Genomic DNA, 18,371 nt, shown 5'->3' with positions numbered 1-18,371 from the left:
AATCTTAGAAACAATACATAACCAACAACATCTGTTATTACACATCAAATACACTTTCCAGGATCTCACACTATTACTCATAACCTCTACATGAAGTTATGAATATTTCTAACTCGAACAGGATCTTATCTGCATACTCTGGTCCACCTGAGCAAAGCTGCAAAAAGTTTGTGGGCAGTCTACGTATTCTCCACGCAATTGCCTTCTCTCCAGCATACTGGCTATCTGTTGTGATATGATATATAAAAGCAAGAGTGAGCACTATGGCTCAGCAAGGTACATATATATTTATATGTATACATATATATATATAACAATAAATGTACTTCATATTTTTCAAAGATTTCTGAAAACATATATGCTTATCAAACTTGAAATATTCTCAAAATCAACTGTAACATTATATCCACTTTATACTTGTATCCATCTCTTTTTCAAACTTCAAGATTTTACTTGAACCGGAATTATAAACTGGATTTGATATTCATATCATGTATCTCATGATTTAAAACTCAGCCTTATCGGCCTTCTGTTGTAGATTGCACAACAATTTTCCAAAATTGAAGAAAGGGACTATACTGGAATAAACCACGTACCGGTGATCAGCCGAGTACGAAATTTTCTCTACTAGTAGAAGGAATACAAACCTAGCCGCCTTTGGGCTTATCAAGACATTACATGATGGTTGCCCATTTCCATGCAAGTCCGAAAGTCAATGGTCACAGAGACCATATAGCTGTATACTGCGCCACTCCATGCCAGTGAAAGGAATATGTCCTAAGTCCAATCAGGTATTAGGATTTAGGAATAACTTTTATGTAATCTATTTTGATTTCATTGATATTAATAAAGACTTGTTTTGTTTTTATTACGGGCTTTATTTATTTAAGTGTTTAAATAAGATATACCATAGTTTAGAGTAAAGCTTTTTATGGATTATGATGAGATCATAATTGAGACCTAAAAAGATGATAACTCTAAACTTAAATAGTTCCTGGTCATAGGATTACTAATTGGTAATTAATAATCCGCAAAGATCGGTACATACTATGCTTGCTTCATTATGAAGGATGTCTGTTCTCATAGACATTTGTGTGGTGACACTATAGCTAGTATGTAGGTGCTTATTATAGAATAAGTTCACTGAACATGACTCGCCCAGCTGAACAACTGATGGAGTTCACTCACATGTCAGCAGTTGTTCGCTTAGTGATAGTTGTACAAGTATCCTTAGACTTGAGGTCATCATAGTCATCTTGTGTACACTGAACTATGCTTTGGTTTAGTTCTTAGTCTCCAGGGACAATTATTAGGGCTCTTCTGGGTATAGGAATTTGTACACGAAGATAGTGTATGATCAATAAAGGATCTACCCCTTCCAGTGAAGGAAGCGAATGTTCAAGGCTGATCCACTTATGCTAGTTCAGGAATCTCTGGCCAGAGTGAATGAAATTAGAAAGGAGTTTCTAATTTGCATAGAACTACGCATAGTAAATGGTAAGCAAGTGATTGAATTAGATAGGCTTGACACGAGATCCATGCCTTGTATTTAATCAGGACATTGTAGGGTAGAAGGAGTTTATTGTACGGTAACTATTCACTGACAGGTTCTTGGTATTCTAAGCAGTGAATTCATATTATCCGGATAGTCGCGATATGTTGAAAAGCATCACTCACGATGTAGAATAAATGTGATTAATTAATTAATCATATTTAATAAATTAGAGAATTTATATAAATAATGATAAAATAGTTTTATTATTATTTATTTCTACTACCGGCTTAATATTGAACCTACAGGGTCACACCATAAAAAGAGAATGATTTTATGGTGGAGGAATTAATTAATAATGGCTAATAATTATTTATTTGTGAAATAAATAATTAATTGGCAAATTTAATAATTGATTAAATGAGATTTAATTGATTATAAATTAATTAAGAAAAGTTCTTAATATTATTAATTAAGGATTTAATTTTTGGAAATTAAATCAAGAGAGAGAATTATTTCTAAAGTGTTTAGAAAAAGGATTAATAATTAAAAGGTGTTTTAATTATTAATGAGAATAATAAATGGGATAATAATAATATTATTTATGGAAAAATTTCAGCTAAAAATTTTGCCTATAAATACACTATTATAGACCCTATTTTATTCTAACCCAAGAAACCCAAAAGTTTTAGAAAACCAAATTCTCTCCACCTCCTCCTCCTCCTAAAAGTCGTTTTCTTGGTGGATACCGGTGGAGTGCTTTACACTTGAGGAGCAACTGCTAAGGATCTCTGATCGTTGTCTCCGAATTAATTTTAAAAGGTTAGATTCGATCCCTCAAATTTTTATTCACGATTTATATGCTTTTATTTGGATTTTGTATGTGTAAAAGTGTTTTGCCAGGCTACGCTGCGTTTAAAAATCCAACATTGGTATCAGAGCATAGGTTGGATGCATATAGATCTGTGGTAAAAATTTCAGAATTTTATGTGCTTGTATGAATTAATTATGATTTTTACAAGTTATATCATGGATTAATTTTGTCTGATGAGAAATCGTTTCTCAGAATAATTTTGAATGTTGATCTGGGTTCTACAAGTGTTGTAGATCGTCTGGATATTTTTTTCATAATTTTAGGATGTATAGATTTTTTATTATGAATTTTTGAAGTTCTAGCAATTATATTCGTAATTAAATAAATCATATATATATATATATTATTTGTAAGTATATATATATGTACATCTGTAAGTCTCCTGTACTGCTGCTGTGTTGTCTGTAAATCTGCTGCACGGGGAAGAGACAGAAGTACAGGTACGACGGCTCGGGAATCGAGGAAGAAAAGAGCGGCTGCAGAAAATTAAAAAAAAAATAATTATAGGGGTGTAACGCATTCCGGGAATGTGTTACACACCTGTAACGCATTCGTGGAATGCGTTACACCTTTTAAATGGCTTAAAAGGCTGTAACGCATCACAGGAATGCGTTACAGGGCTTGTAACGCATTCCTGTAATGCGTTACAGCCCGACTGTCCATATTAAATTTGATTTTCTGGGAGTTTCGTAACTCCGTTTTGGGCGTGTAATATACCGTTGGATTCATTTTTTCGAGACGGATCTAATGGAATGATCTATTTTAGTTTATATAAAAGTTTTGAACTGTTTATATTCCATGAAGTGTTTTAAAGCTGTTTTTGATCGTTTGAATTGATTTTAAATGCTTCTTGTGATACATAGAGATGTATATTGCTTAGAATAATGTGCTAGATGATGTAAAATACCTACCTTGATGTTTATTCATGTTAATATATGTGATATATGCTTAGTTTATCATGCGATGATAGATTTAGGTGAACTTAAATAAACATAAGGCGTTTGTTAGACAACCTAGTATAGTGAAATTGTTTCATAACCTTAATAACAATATTATGAATACAATCATGATATTCTTGTGTTTGTGAAACACGTAATTGAATATGAATTTTTGATATGAGAGAAAGGATGATTCTGTCAACAACAGATTTCTATCTGTAAGAAAGGGTTATTAAGTGACGCCTCTTGACAATGCTCCACCCGATCTGGGAATCATCTGATTATTGATTATTGATTTGAAATATTTAATTTAAAAGGAAGAATCTCTTTATAATATGATTATGATTGTAACGTAATATAATCCCTCTAAAATTAAATAATATCAAGTAGTAATTGGCCAATGATACAACGGGCTTGTGTCGGTCATAGCCTTCCAACATGATAGAAAGTAGTTCTTATTTTTGAATCATTGTCGTTTCGTGCCACAGCCGAGGGCTTTGATTTCGAAATAAGAAATACTTGTCTATTACATAGAGATGTGTACATAGAATAAGAATCTAAAGGTCGTTACGTGCCACAGCCGTGGGCCTTTGGGGACTGATTCAATTGTACGGAATGTTGGGTTAGACTTGACTTAGAATATTGAGTTTGTCGTGCCACAGCCGTGACTCAATTATTCAAGAGGCTAAAGTTTGATTAGGGAATAACATAAGATGTAATTGACAAGAGTTGTTTGCCTATTGAACATTACATGGCGTTTCGTGCCACAGCCAGGGTTGTGTAATGGAATATAGGATCCCTATTCCCACTAGCATTATGAATGCTTAATTTTTCACGTAGGGGGTTGAATAAATTAGGAAAACTAGTGGGAGCCACTTATGAATAAAGACCCGATTCATATAGTGTTTTGAAATGAAATCGAATATTTGCTAAGTGTTGTTATGTGTTTATCATTTACAGATTTACTTTGTACGTTATGTCTTCTGCACTATCACTCAGAAGCATACTAGATGCTCACAAATTGACTGGTCCTAATTATGCTGACTGGCTTCGAAACTTGAGAATTGTTCTCAGGATTGAGAAGCTGGAATACGTGATTAACTCACCAAATCCTACTGAACCTGCTAGTGATGCACATGATGATGAACATGTTGTGTATCGTAAGTGGATAGATGATGCGAATGTTGCTCAATGCATCATGCTAGCTTCCATGAACATTGAGCTACAGAAGCAACATGAGCATATGGATGCTCACACTATCCTCATTCATCTACAAGAGTTGTATGATGTGGCATGGAGGACAGCTCGATATGAGATATCGAAGGAGTTGTTCGGTTGTAGGATGTCTGAGGGATCATCTGTGAATGACCATGTACTTAAGATGATCAATTTGATTGAACGTCTTGGACAACTTGGTTTTGCCATGGATGGGGAGCTGAGCCAAGACTTGGTCTTGCAATCGCTTCCGAGTTCGTTCTCGCAGTTTGTTGTGAACTTTCACATGAATAAGATGGATGTCAGCCTGCCTGAACTCCACAACATGTTGAAGACTGCGGAATCAAATTTTCCCCCTAAGAAGAGTTCTGTTCTTCTAATTGGTGAAGGTTCCAATCCTAAGAAAAGGAAGAGGAACTCTTCCATGAAGAAGAAAATAGGTGAGAAAATGCCGGTTCCACCAAAAGCTGAAGACCCCAAGAGCAAAGTTGTTTGCTTTCACTGTAACAAGGTGGGGCACTGGAAGAGGAACTGGAAGGTTTACCTTGTAGAATTGAAGAAGAAGGGTAGTGAGACTACCACTTCTGATTCAGGTATGTTCATGATAGAAGTGAATATGTCATTTCTACTTGGGTATTAAATACCACCTGTGGTTCTCATATCTGCAATTTGTTGCAGGGTCCAAGGAGAAGTAGGACTCTTGAGGAAGAGGAGGTGATTCTACTGATGGGAAATGGAGCAAGAGTTGTTGCTGAAGATGTAGAATCATTTCATTTACATAGGCCTACGGGCAAGACTATTGTTTGAAATAATTGTTATTTTGTTCCCTCGATTGTGAGGAATATTATTCCCATGTTAGACTTGGCTGGATTTTTCATTTATTATTGAGAATAATGAATGTTCTATTCTTAGAGATAATATTCTTTATGGACGTGGTGCTTTAAATAATGGTCTGTATATATGTGACATAATTTACTTCAGATTGGACAAACTAATAAAGGAAAAAGGGATGATGAAAATCTCACTTCATAGTGGCACTGCAGTCTCCATTTAGTGGACATGGAGAGAGGGCTACAGATTTGCTAGGAATGGTACACACAGATGTATGTGGACCAATGTCTAAGCAAGCCATGGGTGGATTTTCATACTTCATTACTTTCATAGATGATAGATCTAGATTCGGATATGTGTTTGATGAAACACAAGTCTGAGGCCTTTGAAAGGTTCAAAGAATATAAGTATGAAGTGGAGAAACAACCAAACATAGTATTATAACTCTTCGATCAGATCGAGGTGGTAAATACTTTAATGGAGTGTTTTTAGATTATCTCAAAGTAAATGGTATAGTCTCCCAGTGGACTCCTCCAGATTAGTATCTGAAAGGAGAAATCAAACTCTGTTAGACATGGTTCGATCCATGATGAGCTATGCAAATCTTCCAGTATTCCTATGGGGTTACGCATTGGAAACCTCAGCATATTTACTGAATAAGGTACCTTCCAAATCTGTTCCTCAAACTCCGTATGAGATATGGAAAGAAAGGAAATCGAGTCTTAAACACGTTAAGATTTGGGGATGTCCAGCTTATGTCAAGAAAGTTGACCCAGATAAGCTGGAATCTCGATCCGTAAAATGTAGTTTTGTGGGATATCCCAAAGTGACTTTAGGGTATTACTTTTACACCGATCATCGGGTGTTTGTCTCCAGACATGCTACCTTCTTGGAAAAGGAGTTTATCCTTGAAGGAAACAGTGGGAGCAAAATTGAACTTGATGAAGTTCAAGAAGTACAAACTACTACGGTTCAAGTGGAAACACCTGTTCTGACTGAACAACCTTTTGTGGAACAGCCCATTCATAGATCAGGGAGAGTGTCTCGCCAACCTGCGAGGTATTATGGCCTTGTCATTGAGAATGACAATGAGTTGTCGATCATTGATGTTGACGACCCTGTGACCTATAATGAGGCTATGAGTAGTGTTGACTCAGAGAAATGGCATAGTGCCATGAAATCCAGAATGGAATCTATGTATACGGTATACAAAAGATAGATTATAGCAGATGGCCAGGTGGAGACCTTTAAGGCCAGGCTTTTGGGAAAAGGATTTAAACAAAGGCAATGGATTGACTTTGATGAAACCTTTTACCTGTAGCCCTGTTAAAATCAGTTCGGATTTTGCTTGCGAATGCTGCTTACTACGACTATGTGATCTGGCAAATAGCCAGATGGTTTTCTTTCCAAGGGAAATGAAAACCTAGTGTGTAAGCTGCTGTGAACCATATATGGTTTAAAGCAAGCTTCTCGAAAGATGGAACATTCGTTTTGATGAGACAATCAAAGAGTTTGATTTTATCAAAAACGTAGATGAACCATGCGTCTACAAAAGGGTTAGTGGGAACGCGGTAACATTTCTTATATTGTATTGAATTAGAGTTGACACACATAACAACATAGCAGACCCACTCACAAAGCTACTTTATGAAAGTCACTTTGATCGTCAAGATGGGTATTAGATACCAGAGTGATTGGCTTTAGTATAAGTGGGAGATTGAAAGGAATATGTCCTAAGTCCAATCAGGTATTAGGATTTAGGAATAACTTTTATGTAATCTATTTTGATTTCATTGATATTAATAAAGACTTGTTTTGTTTTTATTACGGGCTCTATCTATTTAAGTGTTAAATAAGATATACCATAGTTTAGAGTAAAGCTTTTTATAGATTATGATGAGATCATAATAGTGAGACCTAAAAAGATGATAACTCTAAACTTAAATAGTTCCTGGTCATAGGATTACTAATTGGTAATTAATAATCCGTAAAGATCGGTACATACTATGCTTGCTTCATTATGAAGGATGTCTGTTCTCATAGACATTTGTGTGGTGACACTATAGCTAGTATGTAGGTGCTTATTATAGAATAAGTTCACTGAACATGACTCGCCCAGCTGAACAACTGATGGAGTTCACTCACGTGTCAGCAGTTGTTCGCTTAGTGATAGTTGTACAAGTATCCTTAGACTTGAGGTCATCATAGTCATCTTGTGTACACTGAACTAGCTTTGGTTTAGTTCTTAGTCTCCAGGGACAATTATTAGGGCTCTTCTGGGTATAGGAATTTGTACACGAAGATAGTGTATGATCAATAAAGGATCTACCCCTTCCAGTGAAGGAAGCGAATGTTCAAGGCTGATCCACTTATGCTAGTTCAGGAATATCTGGCCAGAGTGAATGAAATTAGAAAGGAGTTTCTAATTTGCATAGAACTACGCATAGTAAATGGTAAGCAAGTGATTAAATTAGATAGGCTTGACACGAGATCCATGCCTTGTATTTAATCAGGACATTGTAGGGTAGAAGGAGTTTATTGTACGGTAACTATTCACTGACAGGTTCTTGGTATTCTAAGCAGTGAATTCATATTATCCGGATAGTCGCGATATGTTGAAAAGCATCACTCACGATATAGAATAAATATGATTAATTAATTAATCATATTTAATAAATTAGAGAATTTATATAAATAATGATAAAATAGTTTTATTATTATTTATTTCTACTACCGGCTTAATATTAAACCTACAGGGTCACACCATAAAAAGAGAATGATTTTATGGTGGAGGAATTAATTAATAATGGCTAATAATTATTTATTTGTGAAATAAATAATTAATTGGCAAATTTAATAATTGATTAAATGAGATTTAATTGATTATAAATTAATTAAGAAAAGTTCTTAATATTATTAATTAAGGATTTAATTTTTGGAAATTAAATCAAGAGAGAGAATTATTTCTAAAGTGTTTAGAAAAAGGATTAATAATTAAAAGGTGTTTTAATTATTAATGAGAATAATAAATGGGATAATAATAATATTATTTATGGGAAAATTTCAGCTGAAAATTTTGCCTATAAATACACTATTATAGACCCTATTTTATTCTAACCCAAGAAACCCAAAAGTTTTAGAAAACCAAATTCTCTCCACCTCCTCCTCCTCCTAAAAGTCGTTTTCTTGGTGGATACCGGTGGAGTGCTTTACACTTGAGGAGCAACTGCTAAGGATCTCTGATCGTTGTCTCCGAATTAATTTTAAAAGGTTAGATTCGATCCCTCGAATTTTTATTCACGATTTATATGCTTTTATTTGGATTTTGTATGTGTAAAAGTATTTTTCCACGCCCCGCTGCGTTTAAAAATCCAACAGCCTGGTCACTACCCGATACCTCTCCGTGCCGGGCAGGCCACATTCCAGTCCCAAAACAATTATATCATTTACACAAAATCCTTTATCGAAGGAATAGATCGTTCTGAGTTGACCTTTAAATAAGAAGATTTATTCATCACTTTTAATTCAATTGATCCTTGGGAGTTGTCGGAATTTTGAATTTAAAATCATTTTCAAACCCTTAACTATAGTAAAGTTTTACATATATTGTTCACTTGTTTTTCATTGAGCGAGGAAGCAAAACCCTTATGTTTCTAGACTAAGTTCCCTAAGGTTTTGATAAGTTTCAGATGATTGGTCTCTTCCGAGAATTTTGAATAATTTAGAAAGTATCCTTGGGAACTATATCTATTTTTAAATGATTTTTAGAGGTATGTAATATTAAATATTTACAATCTCATAATATTTTTAAGAAGGGTTCAATGAATTGATAAAACCTTAAGTACAAACTGTTTCTCAATAAGGTTCAATGAATTGATAAAAATCTTAATTAAATACTTAAGACAATATTTGACATCTTATAATTATCCTTTGAATGGTTACATGCATTTTAAATAGAGTGAATTGATTTAAAAACTTTTCAATATCTCTTTAAGTATTTTCCGGATATTTTAGTAACTCTTTAGGTATTACTTATAAATAAATAATCAAATAGGATATCCCTTGAGTGAATATTCGATTATCTCTTATGGTTATAAATCAAATCTCAATCGTTCGCTTAATATGTATGTTACGCGAAAGTACTTTGTTTATTGAAATAGAAATCTTTCGCGTCCGGCTCGTTCCGGAATTAAATTGATTTAAAATATCTCTGACTCCCACTATCTTGTATTATATTAAAATTTTGCTTCAATACCTCATACTCGTATAAAACGAAGTTTGTTTTCGTAAGCAATCACATATTTGAATATATTGATATCACAGACAAGCATATATTATCAAACTTTAAATCATGGCATCAACATCACAACAGTATATATAGAATGGATAATCTGTGATAGGGTTTCGTAAACTTGCCTGATGTCCAAGCTCTACCTTGATGTATCCCTCTCGGTCCTGGAACCTCTACCAAGACATAATATAACCTCGGTTAGTCGGGTTAACCAATGATCGACTTCTTCTAAGTAGACTCACTCTACCCGATCTTCACTCTCTCGGGTTCATTTAACTTACGACTTCTCACACCTCGTTACTCTCCATTTAAAATCTCGTTCGACACACCTATGTGTTCTTCTTACAATCCTTAACAACTCTCGTGTTTTGATCATCTCCAAATTATATTATTAACTTGGCCAAAACGGGCGGTCAAAGTAGTACTTCCATAGTTGACTTTTCATTGAATTACTATTACATGACTTGCACGCTAGCATTTTTAATAAATCGAAAAACTAAGATTTAAATGCGAAATCACCTCAAGGACTTCTTGAGTGTTTTTGATAATCATCACAAAAGTTTCGATTTGAAAATATGAATTTAAATAGGTGAAAACATTTCCAAAGTTCGGTCGACTATGGAGTTCTACTATTCGCGCTAGTCTTACTAAAACGCTTATAACACATAAACCATTAAATCAATCGACATGCCCTCTTTGCGTGCATGATCTATATGACTTCTACTTTCTAATCAAAAATAAACTATGTCCTTTTTATAAAATAAATTTCCCAGATTTAATCAAAACAGGGTCTTATTCCTTGCTGTAATATCCAGTTACCATGATTTTTCCATAGTCAAATTATAATTTGTAGGGTTCTAAAATCATCACACAACTCCACAATCCGTAATTGTGTTCTCACAGAAATGCTTTTCACTAAATCCATCATAACTCCTAAACCGTAAATCACCTCGCGACGTTCTTTATATGTACCAAAACTAAAAAACAATATCTAGATTTTCATATCTAGTAGTTCACACTAGTCCACTACTTAACATGTGCAACTAGTCCACTACTTAACAACCACAACAAGATCTTGCCATTTCCACTACTTGTAACCAACATCAACACATATATCCTTCAAGATTCACTCATCTACTCATTATTTACATCATCTAGTGCAACATCCAAGAACCACATCTCATAATCTTTAAAACTTAACAAGATTTAAACATATGAACCTCAAGCATTCACAATCTCTTAAATCTTGAAACCATATAACAATAATCCTTAAAATCCAACCATAAAATCTTAAAGGTTGAAGAGTTATACCTTCTTGGATCCTTAGAACACCTAGGAGGAGTGTATTAACCTTGTAGAAGGTTGATCTATCCCTAACAAGCCTTAGACTAATAAGAGAAATCAAGAAAACGAGTTAGTAAAATTCGGAGTTACTATTCATCATCTCCTTCAAACATTTTTATAAAATTGAAAAACAATTATTTGAGTCGGAAATTTGGTATGAAGCTTACCTATGATATGGAGCAGCTACGGTTAAAATTTCATGATATTTGAGTGGGTAGATCTTCAGTTATGAATTTTTATTTCTTGGGGGTTCTTGGAAATTCAGAAATGGAGGAGGATGGAGAGAATGGCTTTCTTTTGCTTGGCTCTTGAAAGTTTGTTATATTATAAGTATACATATGTGGATATATGTATAAGATAAGAGCTGCACTTGGACAAAGAAATAGTAGAAGTATGGCTTGTGATTGTGTGTTGAATGAGGAAATATGGAGGTATGGTGCATGTACTCCTTGTCTCCCCCTTTACTATTCACAATATTATTCTAGTTTGATTGACTAACTACTAGTTACACTTCTAACTACTAGTTTGGTGTAGGATTTTTCATGGCCAACTTGCATGGCTTCCAATTACTTCCTCATTTAATTATCGTTCACGCACTTGTCATTTTATTTTGATAGTTTTCCCGTAGAACGTTTCGTTTCGCAAGGATTTCGTTTATCGTCTATAATCATTTAATCACTTCCATTCCTTTCTCTTGAACTTAATAACATCTTGATGAAATGTTTATTTAACGTAGTATTCCCGGTTCTACACCATTATTTACGGATTCTAAAACACGTAGTATAAGTGGGAATCTTTGAATTTCGACGGCTTTTGCATTCACTTATTTCGCTCGTTAAACAAGAATACGTTCTCGGATTCTCAAGATTCCACTATTCATTTATGGTGAACTCAAAATTTTTGCATAATCACATCCAATTATTATTCACTGAAATTTTAAAATATTACAAAATTTTGGGTCCTTACAGCCTCCCCCCCTTAAAAGGATTCCGTCCCGGGATCAGTCCAAAAATAGATGGCGGTACTTTTCTTGCATGTGCTTTCTAGCTCCCATGTCGAATCTTTAATATATCAATCTTTTCAATAAACTCTCATGCACTCGACCACTTGACCTTGGAGCATTTGCTTCTTGCGATCTATGATCTGTATCGGTTCTTCCTCATAAATTAAGTCTAGCTGAAGTTTATCTGCTCAAATTTGATCATACATCTGAAGTCGCTGTTTTAATTCCTTATCACAGACACATGGAATACGTTATGAACTTGTCAAGGGTTTGGGTTAGTGCTAACTCGTAAGCCAGGTTCTCTAATCTTCTTAAGATCTCAAACGATCTAACAATCCTTAGACTCAGATTTCCTATTCTTCCAACTCTCATCACCCCCTGCCAGGGAACCACCTTCCACAATACTAGGTCTCCTACTTCGTATTCTCAGCATATTTCTTTTTGTCTATCTTGGGCTGCCACCGACAAGCCTAGCTTGATAAGATCTCTAGTTCCTTTGATCTGTTGAATCAATTTGGTCCAAGTATTCTTCGTTTTCCAACCTATTTTTTTTAACACAAGGAAGAACAACTCCTTCTCCCGTACAATGCTTCGTAAAGATATATTCTCATGTTTGCATGAAATTCGTTATCGTCCATAACTTTAATAACTAAAGCTAGTCATTCCAACTTCCTCTAAAATCCATAGCACGGACTATTAGCGCGTCCTTTACTGTTTGAATGGTTCTTTCACCCTTTGGTTCCTCTACAGCACTGTTACTCACGCTTAATGCTCCGTTTCTTAGTTTTTTACCTATTCGGATATACACTCTCTGTCGATTGATCTATATACCAAAATCTGATCATATTTCAATACACTCGTCTTTTATCACACACTTAATGTCAGATTTAATACCTCTTCTTATAGACATGTAAAACACTTCATGGTCTCATCACCATTTTGAAGGAAGCACCATCTTGCATGTACTGATCGATGCGCTTTAGAATATTGAACGTTCAATGACCTTTGAATTAGTTTCCACTGTTGGTCGACCTGCGTCAAACGATTCCAACATACTATGCTTAATATGACGCGTCTTTATCATTGTCGTATTTCGTGTCCTCTCTAGCATCTTGGACGTATTCACATGCATTGGGAGTTGCCATCAGTCGCTTCTAAGGGTTTGGATGACCTTCTCCATCCTCCATTGTGCTTCTGCCTCACTTTCTTCAACTTTCCACTACGTCCCATCGTCAGGGTATCGATGTCTCTTTCTTATGCTTGCATAGTAAGTGCACTACACAAAACTTCCTGTTGGCGATAGTTTTCCTCACTCTACCTGTCGATCCGTGTTCCTTAAGAAGTGCACGCTCGATCTTATCCACAAAATAACTAGAAATTAATCCAATTATGGAATCAACCTTGGGTTCTTATTTGGTACAAACACTATTGGGGTTCCTTGTCGCTAATCGTTTCTTTCGTCTTCATAACAAATTGTCAAGGGAAGATCTCGCGTTTATGATACGATAATAAGCAGACTTATTTAACCTATAAATTATAACCCCAAATAGTACCATGGACCGACTGGGTCCTTGGTAATCCTTACTCCAAAGTTACCGAAATAAATCCTTGCACTTATTAAAATCTTTGCTGGTTTCATTTTGTCCATTAATTCTTCGATCTTCTACCTTAATCCTCTGGTGTGTTGAGTATTCTCTTGCTCAGCTAATAGCATTCTTTTTCTTATTTAATCATGGTCAATATTCTCTTAAGTTTCAATATGACATTAATTCTTCCTGTTACAAGATAAGTTTCCACCCCTCATTATTCCTTCTTGTCATAACCTTCGCTTCTTTATCAATCTTGATCGACTCTTGCTTTCCATTAATTCTACTAGTTACTTTTATGTTATCATAATTTCAACTTCATCCCTTTCAACTCTTCTTACCAGTTGTCCTGATTTTTTTTTTTTTTGCATCTCAAGTCCCTTTTCTTACTTATAGGGTCGGCCACCACACTGGCTCTCCCTCAGTTATGGAGACCTTCGCAATCTTATTCCTTGATTAATCTTGATTATATATTTTACCTCGTGTCTTATGATACTATATATATATTCTAAAAATAATCACAGTCCTCCTCATAAGTTAAAATCTTTATTTCTTATAACACGAGCTTTATCACGGTTATTTTAGGCCATGCTTAGAATGCCTCATCATAATTCGCACAAAGGTCTTCCCTCATCGTCAATTATTCCTAACATCGATCTGTTACTCATCCTTCCAATAGACCACGAAAATTTATTACCTCAAGGTCTCACAGGCTTGATCGTTCTCTAATTCATTAACCACTAACATCGTCGCAACCTTGCAAGGGTGTAACCCCAATCACAACAGCATTTTCCTTAACGTTCCTTTACCATCATACTAAAGGTTCTTATCGTAGATTCTAAACACGTTATTCCCACTCTAAAATAATTTACTCATCACGGTACTCCGGCCACGTAATCATAGTATTGAGTTTTCAATCTCACGTCAGAATAACGGTTCACATCTATACTTCCTGTTATCCATAAGGTAATCAGCCTTGGAAGAATGATTCCCAATATATCAATATCATCTAGACATTCTTATTAAGATTTCATCCTGCGTTCTTGCATGAAAAATGCTTATGAATTCGCTTACACAATTAAATTGAAGGGTGAACTAGTTGAACAATACCTAGTCCACCTCAAGAAACATTAACAACTAGCTAAACAAAATGGCTAGCTCAATTAATTTTGGATATACAATAACTGAGTAAAAAGATTAGCTAGACTTTCCCTTACATCATTTAAAATTTCAACTAGTCAGAACAATTGGCTAGTTTTTCAAGAAATTATATGCAACTAGCCAATTCAGTCTGTGAGTCAAAAATCTCAACACCATAGCCATTGAAGAAGTTATGGCTACCAGAATAATCAAGTTGAGAATACAAAGTCATTGAGTTCTAGAGCGAGAGTAACTATAGACTCTGAATAGAGCGTTCTTGGCATCAGAATAATCGATAGCCATTCATCAAATATTTCATACCAAAAAGCGTTCCACCCAAAGGTGTCTCTGTAAACAGCAAAACATTTAATAGAATTGAACTTTGAATACCAACATCAATTTGATAGTTTCATTACGATTACAATGTTCGATGTACAACCCCCTTTTTGGAATAGGGGAAAAGAATTCATGAGAAATCTCTGAACACTTGATCATCTATGAGCATAACAACTTGTTACTTATTTATGAACTCGAGGGAAGAGTCCAATTATGAAAGAAAGTAATCGATATCCAGCAAGATTTATTCATTAATTTGATAGAAAATAATTCATTAAACATTACTCGGATAATCGAAAAAATATGGATAAGCTTAAGCCAGACAAGATAATCATAAGATTTGAGAATGAAGCATATTGATCGAATAAAAGACCTTTAGATAAGTTCCAGTTTAGAGAAAAATATCAATAGTTCGTTATCCTACGAATCCAAAGTAGGAATCAATGATGTTACTTGATATAGCTTATCAAGGTGACATGATGATGGATAGTTTGAAGGGAATCACGTGACACCAAGTGGATAACACAATTGGTCATTGATTATCCTTAACCGGCATCATTACCCACCCGGGGATGATCTCACCTCCCCATCTTCGTAATTCCATATACCAATATTCGCATCTCTAAGCATTTTTTTTAAAAGTCGCTTAATAACTTGCTTTTTCACAAATACATTCTTCATTCCTCTTTAGTTACTCGCAAAATGTTGTGCCCACGCGCCTGATTTGATACGTTAGCAAAGGATGACATCCTGCCGAGAATATACACATAGCTTCTAGTGAGATCCCACTCTTGGAATCCTGCGTCAGACTCCCTGGTCTTCTCCTCCAGTAGTTCGGAGCTAGCTGCGTTGATTGCAGGAGCATGAAATTTTCAGAAGTTATACTGTCGATTCTCACTTTCCGCGCTGAACCATAATGGATTAATGGATGAAATGATTTCGTATTATCGCATAGCGTGCTCGTATTGGGATACACTAAAATCTTCCTCATAGGACATAGATTCCTCAATGGTATAACGAATACCCTTCTTGGTATAATCGTTGCTTGTCGCGTATTGGGCCCTTATTGTCGGAACAATACTTTCAACCAATTCAGGTAACTTAATAACCTTAATAGTAAAAAATAATTAAGCATCTTGATTCTCGCCTGATATGTCTCCTCAAGGGAAATCTATAAAGAGCTATAAGTAGCAAGACTCGGGTTATCCAATCAACCTATGGTATTGGAGGTATCGTCTTCATTCCGCTTTCTTCGGAGACCCAGCTCCACTTCTATATCAATATTACTAAAAAAATCCTGTACAATTTTCTCCTTTCCTCATCTTGTCGATCTCAAATGTTTCCAACAGTCTCCGTGTAACACTTCACATAAATACTTCAATATAACTCGTGGTAGTCCATCAACAAACTCTATCGGCTCAACCGATAGACTCTCTTTTACACATAATCTTAGCACTCTTGTCTCTGAGTACTACAACTCATTCTCTTCCTTTAATGCTGGCTTTTCAATCGACTGCTAATAACTCAACCAATATTTCTACTCTTAAGGCTAATATTCCCTTCGGATACTACCGTCGCAGCTACTCCGTAGTAATCCGACTACGAACTCGATGAGAGTTCTCAGTAATTCATTTTTATCCTTACGTCTACCCGATTTTACTCCTATCGTTTCCAAGATTTATAACCTAAAGCTCTGATACCACTTCTGTAACACCCCCAAATCCGGGGTTGGGAATCTGGGTCGTCACATATCCATCCAATCCTTTGTCACATGTGTTAATCCCCATGATCCAACAAAACCACCTCATAGACCCCAATCCTTCACACATACAAGTTATAATCTTAGAAACAATACATAACCAATAACATCTATTATTACACATCAAATACACTTTCCAGGATCTCACATTATTACTCATAACCTCTACATGAAGTTATGAATATTTCTAACTCGAACAACATCCTATCTGCATACTCTGGCCCACCTGAGCAAAGCTGTAAAAAGTTTGTGGGCTGTCTACGTATTCTCCACGCAATTGCCTTCTCTCCAGCATACTGGCTATCTGTTGTGATATGATATATAAAAGAAAGAGTGAGCACTATGGCTCAACAAGGTACATATATATTTATATGTAAATATATATATATATATATATATTATAATAAATGTACTTCATATTTTTCAAAGATTTCTGAAAATATATATGCTTGCAAACTTGTAATATTCTCAAAATCAATTGTAACATTATATCCACTTTATACTTGTATCCACCTCTTTTTCAAACTTCAAGATTTTACTCGAACCAGAATTATAAACTGGATTTGATATTCACATCATGTATCTCATGATTTAAAACTCAGCTTTATCGGCCTTCTGTTGTAGATTGCAAAACAATTTTCCAAAATGGAAGAAAGGGACTATACTGGAATAAACCACGTACCGGTGATCAGCCGAGTACGAAATTTTCTCTACAAGTAGAAGGAATACAAACCTAGCCGCCTTTGAGCTTATCAAGACATTACACGATGGTTGCCCATTTCCGTGCAAGTCCGAAAGTCAATGGTCACAGAGACCATATAACTGTACACTGCGCCACTCCGCGCCTGGTCACTACCCGATACCTCTCCGTGCCGGGCAGGCCACATTCCAGTCCCAAAACATTTATACCATTTACACAAAATCCTTTATCGAAGGAATAGATCATTCTGAGTTGACCTTTAAATAAGAAGATTTATTCATCACTTTTAATTCAATTGATCCTTGGGAGTTGTCGAAGTTTTGAATTTAAAATCATTTTCAAACCCTTAACTATAATAAAGTTTTACATATATTGTTCACTTGTTTTTCATTGAGCGAGGAAGCAAAACCCTTATGCTTCTAGACTAAGTTCCCTAAGGTTTTGATAAGTTTCAGATGATTGGTCTCTTCCGAGAATTTTGAATAATTTAGAAAGTATCCTTGGGAACTATGTCTATTTTTAAATGATTTTTAGAGGTATGTAATATTAAATATTTACGGTCTCATAATATTTTTAAGAAGGGTTCAATGAATTGATAAAACCTTAAGTACAAACTGTTTCTCAATAAGGTTCAACGAATTGATAAAAATCTTAACTAAATACTTAAGACATGATTTGACATCTTATAATTATCCTTCGAATGGTTACTTGCGTTTTAAATAGAGTGAATTGATTTAAAAACTTTTCAATATCTCTTTAAGTATTTTCCGGATATTTTAGTAACTCTTTAGGTATTACTTATAAATAAATAATCAAATAGGATATCCCTTGAGTGAATATTCGATTATCTCTTATAGTTATA

This window comes from Apium graveolens, chromosome 4 (assembly GCF_009905375.1).
Source record: "Apium graveolens cultivar Ventura chromosome 4, ASM990537v1, whole genome shotgun sequence".
In the NCBI taxonomy this organism is placed as follows: Eukaryota; Viridiplantae; Streptophyta; class Magnoliopsida; order Apiales; family Apiaceae; genus Apium; species Apium graveolens.
This window is presented reverse-complemented; position numbering follows the sequence as displayed.